Source organism: Mya arenaria, chromosome 8, assembly GCF_026914265.1.
Source record: "Mya arenaria isolate MELC-2E11 chromosome 8, ASM2691426v1".
NCBI classification, from domain to species: domain Eukaryota; kingdom Metazoa; phylum Mollusca; class Bivalvia; order Myida; family Myidae; genus Mya; species Mya arenaria.
This window is the reverse complement of record NC_069129.1, coordinates 54,446,930-54,453,414: the sequence shown is the minus strand read 5'-3', so window position 1 is coordinate 54,453,414 and position 6,485 is coordinate 54,446,930. Positions and strand designations below refer to the sequence as shown.

Genomic DNA, 6,485 nt, shown 5'->3' with positions numbered 1-6,485 from the left:
CGATCCCGGCAGGACTCGAACCTGCAATCTCCTGATTCGTAGTCAGGCGCCTTATCCATTGGGCCACGGGACCTGGATGGCTACTTTGGACACAACAGTTCTCTTTTAAATCAAACATCGATAACATCAAACATGTCTGGGCCAAAATATCAAGGAATCCGTTCCCTGAAGGATTCAAACCTGCAATCCCCACGATTCGTAGTCAGGAGCCTAATCCATTGGTCTACGGGACCTGCTCTTCTAATTATGTAACAACAAAGTTAAATGTTTAAATCAAACGTCGACCACATAAAACATTGGTGGTCAAATAGTCATTTCTAGAGCAACAGCGCCACCACTTTTATCAGTTTGTGCATATTTCCATTTCAAGAAATTCTTGTAGGTTTTGATGCGTGCAGGTGAATATGCTATAAATAAAAGTTTTAATTACAAGCGCCAGAATGTTCTTAAGTTGGGTCAATGCACACAAGTGAAGTTGAAATGCTAGCAGATCTCAAATAAGCAAAAATAGAATCGGGAAAAGAGCTCCTGGCACCCCAGTTGGCACACTATTGAAATGAAATCGTAGCCAACCTGTAGTAAAAGTGTTCTTACACGGAATCACATTATTGGATGGGTGAAATATGTTGATTTATTAAACATATCAGATCAAATATATGCCATTCTCACGTGTGTACAAATCAACAAAAGGCCCAGCTTCACCACGGATAGTTCCATTGCTCGATTTCTTTGCATCACCGTAATTGGCGTTAAGTAGGCATACATATATGTTACAACGACTATTTCAATCCATTATTGACAACATCAAACACGTATGGGCTGAAACATTAAAAAGTCCGTTCACGGCAGGACTCGAACCTGCAATCCCCATGCTACGTAATTAGGAGTCTTAACCATTCGCCGGGACTTCCTTCGCTAATTATGTAACAACAAAATTAAATGTATAAATTAAACGTCTATCACATAAAACATTGGTGATCAAATAGTCATTATTAGAGATACAGCGCCACCACTTTTATAAATTTTGTGCATATTTCCATTTCAAGAAATGCTTGTAATTTGTGATGCGTGCCGATAAAAGAGCTATATATAATAGTTTAATAGCAAGCGCCAGAATATTCTTAAGTTGTGTCAATGCACACGAGTGAAGTTGAAATGCTAGCAGATCTCAAATAAGCAAAAGTAGAATCGGGAAAAGAGCTCCTGGCACCCCAGTCGGCACAATATTGAAATGAAATCGTAGCCAACCTGTAGTAAAAGTATTCGAAAGGGTCGACAGATGATTTAAGTTTTACCACCGTTATCGACGTAAAGTAGGTATGTACTATTGTTACAATGACAATGCTTTTATCAATCATTGACAACAGCAAACATATATGGGCCGAAATCTTTGATAAAAGTATGATCACGGCGGTACTCGAACCTGAAATCTACTGATTCGAAGTCAGGCGCCTTATCCATTGGGCCACGGGACCTATTTGGATAGATGTCTACTTTACGCCTGAATTCATGCATGAAAGTAGACCTACAGGGTAAAATACTTGCACTGGCACGCATCAAAACCAGCGATGTGTCTATGCAACAAAATGTAGTTAAAATGCTAGCAGATCTCAAAATATAAGCACAAGTCGAAACGGGAGAAAAATTCCTGGTACCCGAGTTGCAAAATCTTGGCACGAAATCGTATCCAACCTGTAGTAAAAGTGTTCTTACACGGTCTCACATTCTCTGATTTTCAAAATATGTTATTTGCAATACACATATCAGAATAAATATACGTCATACAAATGATTAAAAAGGTCCAGCAGACCGTAGATTAATCAAAAGCTGATTTATTTTAACCACCGTATTAAGTGACGTTATGTAGGCATGTATTAATGTTACAATGACTATGCTTTTATCAATCGTTGACAACATCAAACATGTATGGGCCGAAATCTTTGATAAAAGTACGATCCCGGCAGGACTCGAACCTGCAATCTCCTGATTCGTAGTCAGGCGCCTTATCCATTGGGCCACGGGACCTGCTTAGACAAGTTGCCTACTTTACGCCAATTCTGGTGCATGAAAGAAGACCTACCAGGTATAATACTTGCACCGGCAGGCAACAATACCTGCGATGTGTCAATGCATCAAAATGAAGTTGAAATACTAGCAGATCTAAAAATTTAGCACAAGTTGAAACGGGTGAAAATCTTCTGGTACCCAACCAAATGTTGGAACGAAATCGTAGCCCACCTGTAATTACTTATAAGTATTCTTAAACGGTATCACCGTTCTCTGATTTTTAAAATATGTTTATGCAATAAATAAATCAGTAAAAATATAGGTTATACTCACGTGTACAAATAAACAAAAGGTTCATCTGACCTTACATGTATTAACAGCTGATTTATTTTTTTTCAACAGTAATTGACGTTTAGTTGGCATGTACTAATGTTACAATGACTTTGCTTTTATCAATCGTTAACAACATTTAACATGTATGGGCCGAAATCTTTGATAAAATTGCGATCCCGGCAGGACTCGAACCTGCAATCTCCTGATTCGTAGTCAGGCGCCTTATCCATTGGGCCACGGGACCTGCTTGTCATGGATTCCTACTGTACGCGAGTTCTGCAGCACTAAAGTAGACTTTATAGGCATAATACTTGCACTGGCGCGCACCAAAACGTGCGATGTTTCGATGCACCGAAATGTAGTTGAAATACTAGCAGATCTCAAAATATAAGCACAAGTCGAAACGGGAGAAAATATCCTGGTACCCAAGTTCGCTAAATATTGGCACGAAATCGTAGCCGACCTGTAGTATAAGTATTCTTAAACTGTATCACATTCTCTGATTTTCAAAATATGTTCACGCAATAAAAAATATCAGAATAAATATATGTCATACTCACGTGTGTTCCATCTAACATTAGGTCCAGCTGCACCAAGGAAGGGTCGACAGCTGATTTATTTTTTACCACCGTATTTGACGTAAAGTAGGCATGTACTAATGTTACAATGACAATGCTTTTATCGGCTACCAGACAAATCGGCCCCTTACCAAATCGGCCCCTAGCTCAAACGGTTACCTTTTCGGCCCCTTACCAAATCGTCCCCATCCCGTAGACGTTTCGGCCCCTGATTACCGAGACGTTTCGGCCCTTATTTATATTTTATTTTTTTATTTCCAAATATAAGTAAAAAACATGTAATTTCATTTTTTATTTTAATAGACAAAGCTATTTACATACATACAAAGGTATAGATAAAATAGATTTAAAGAAAATATCTGTACACTTGAAAACATGTAAAGATTTATTCACGAGATATTTTTATAAAACGAAATAGAGTTAAAGAAAAATAATTAAACTTCATTTTTTTTTAAATAATCTTTAAATATTATACATAACTATGTTGCTAATATTATGTATAATGACATGTCCATTGTCTAACATCAGTCTTGACCAAACACCTATCGCCCGCCGTAGATGGCACCAACATTTTTCAGGAACTCCTCGCAGGTGACATCATGCGAATCGTATGAGTCCCACTCATCCATGATCCTGGCGTCTAGAGCGGATACTTCATTTGAAGTTTCATCAAGGAACGATTCCGCAGTGGCGAACTGCGAAACATCTGAATTGATGGATAATGATTAATGAAAAGAAGAAAACAGATTTTTTATAAGAACTAATATACAGTACACCTTCTTATTAACTACAATTTAATAATAAATATACACACACATGGTAAGACATAAGTTATACATTTTATGAATTTATATTTTAAATCAGGTAAGGATGAAAAAAACTATTATTAATCTTATATTGAATACGTATGCAAAACCATACTGGCTTAAAAGGTGTTTTTAAACAGACGGTCTTATAGCGAATTGTCACATTCCACAGGGGTATCAGGCGTTGGAATTATGACACTTTGTGTTTACAAGCTTATAAATACGTGTACAAGGTTTGTTCCGACTTTCCCAACCGCTAATTCTCACACTTACAGAATACCAATTATCTCTTCGCACCTCAAACAGAATATTATTATTTTATTACGGATATATTGCTTTACTCTTTTTAAAATGCATATTTGTTGTAGAATATCTGTAGAACTATCAAGTTGTCACTTGTTTGCAAGTCATATCTATAAAACACACATTATTTCCTAATTATGTATAGATAAAACACTAATTGTCAAAAATAATAATTTATAATTATTCTGGAGCAATAGTATACAGTATACTATTGCTCCAGAATAATTATAAATTATATACGTTTTACGTTTTTTTTATAGTATAATACCACATACATAACGAATTAATGGTTGAAACGTAAAGGCATTTTCAAAAACCTTGCTTAATAACATAAGTTCTATTCTATCATAAGTTTGATAAAAAATATTGTGAGAATGTTATCGATATTAAGGTATAATATGAAAAGGAAATGATTTCGGTGTTATACATACCGCAAGGTACATACAACACAAAAGAAACAAGAATACGTACATCGCGTATGTCCTAAGGATCTACAGAATTATGTTTAAACACTACCGTTTTTGATACAATAAACATAACAAAGAAACATAGCAAAAAATTCATACTAGGGAAACACAAGTCAGACACGCGTGTAATCAGGAATGATTGCAAAATAAAAACCACGAAAGCCAGTCCAGTGTCAATGACAACAGCTTTGATATACCTTTGGCGGTACGTGCATTTTAATCTAAATTACATACGTTATGGGAGTACTTAGCGGTAAACATAGCCATACCTGGATAGTGTTATACATTTATATACGTTTTTTTGTGTCTATAAAACATATTAATTGCACCTACCTGTATCGTACCTGCTGCCAACGGTCTCACAACCTTATCTCACTCAATGCAAAAATCCGAATCAGACATTACAATTTTTAACAAATTTCCATTACACAATAAAATAAAAGTAGAACAACAATGCGTTAATAATGTCCAATATACGAAAATTTAACAGTAGCACAGCAACACGTTTAAAACAAATCGTTTCTAAATATATATACTTACGGTGTTTATATTACTCAAATCTTCTTTAATCAACTGTAAATAACATTAAAAAATTAAAGACAATTATTCATTCACACGTCTTTGAATGTCTTTTTCACACCCACAACACTTACCGTTTGCCTTGTAAAGAACGCATGGTTCAAACACACATTTTCTTTGAAGTCTTTAATGATCAATTAATAATTAACAGTTATAACAAATAAACTTTCTTAGATTTTCTAACATTTTATATTAAAAATCAGGGTTAATAGTTATTTAGATTTTAATTATATTTTTTATATCAGTCATATCAATGTTTTTCATGCATATTTGTCTATTTGTAAGTTTAAAGATGTTATTTACAACTTATTTACAGATCTCATTTACATTTATAAGACGACCTACAATGTTTTTCTTTATACTCAAGATAAAAAATAAAATAAAATTAAGGGGCCGAAATGTCTCTGTTGAAAATCACTAAGGGGCCGAAACATCTCGAGTCATTTTAATTAAGGGGACGAAATGGCAGGGCCGAAACGTCTTAGGGGCCGATTTGGTAGTAGGCCGATTTGGTAAGGGGCCGATTTGTCTTGCTCCCCTTTTATCAATCATTGACAACATGAAACACGTATGGGCTGAAATATTCGATAAAAGTGCGATCCCGGCAGGACTCGAACCTGCAATCTCCTGATTCGTAGTCAGGCGCCTTATCCATTGGGCCACGGGACCTGCTTGTCAGATGTGCATACTTTACGCCAAATATCGTGCGTTAAAGTAGACTTGCTAGGTATAATACTTGCACTGGCACGCATCAATACCTGCTTTGTGTCAATGCACCGAAATGTAGTTGAAATACTAGCAGATCTCAAAATATAAGCACAAGTCGAAACGGGAGAAAATTAACCCTATCAATTGCAATAAATCGTGACAGTGGGATCTCTGAATGTGATGAAAATCAATTTTTTCTTAATTCATTTACCTCCAAAACTTTACATCATCTTAATTTTTTATGATGTTGATTTTTTTTTTTCAATTTTGATTGGGAATTTTTCTGAAAATTGGGAAAAATATCTTATATTTTGATTTGGGAATGGGTCCAATAGTCGGACCCGTGGGCAGTACAGAAAAAAAGCCCTTTAATCAACCACATCATCAAACTGGTATGGGCCGTTATCTGTAATAAAAGTGCGATCACGGCGGTACTCGAACCTGCAATCTCCTGATTCGTAGTCAGGCGCCTTATCCATTGGGCGACGGGACCTGCTTGGATAGATGTCTACTTTACGCCTGAATTCATGCATGAAAGTAGACCTACAGGGTAAAATACTTGCACTGGCACGCATCAAAACCAGCGATGTGTCAATGCAACAAAATGTAGTTAAAATGCTGGCAGATCTCAAAATATAAGCACAAGTCGAAACGGGAGAAAAATTCCTGGTACCCGAGTTGCAAAATCTTGGCACGAAATCGTA

General features: G+C 36.0%; 4 non-coding genes across 4 annotated transcripts; all 4 read right to left on the bottom strand.

Moving 5' to 3' along the window:
- On the bottom strand, positions 1–73 carry Trnar-acg (transfer RNA arginine (anticodon ACG)). The gene has a single exon. It is a non-coding gene; the product is annotated as a tRNA-Arg (tRNA).
- A 1,879-nt stretch (positions 74–1,952) lies between these two features.
- Trnar-acg (transfer RNA arginine (anticodon ACG)) lies at positions 1,953–2,025 on the bottom strand. Its single transcript has one exon. It is a non-coding gene; the product is annotated as a tRNA-Arg (tRNA).
- A 486-nt stretch (positions 2,026–2,511) lies between these two features.
- On the bottom strand, positions 2,512–2,584 carry Trnar-acg (transfer RNA arginine (anticodon ACG)). Its single transcript has one exon. It is a non-coding gene; the product is annotated as a tRNA-Arg (tRNA).
- Positions 2,585–5,669: 3,085 nt separating this feature from the next.
- On the bottom strand, positions 5,670–5,742 carry Trnar-acg (transfer RNA arginine (anticodon ACG)). The gene has a single exon. It is a non-coding gene; the product is annotated as a tRNA-Arg (tRNA).
- Between the last annotated feature and the right edge of the window lie 743 nt (positions 5,743–6,485).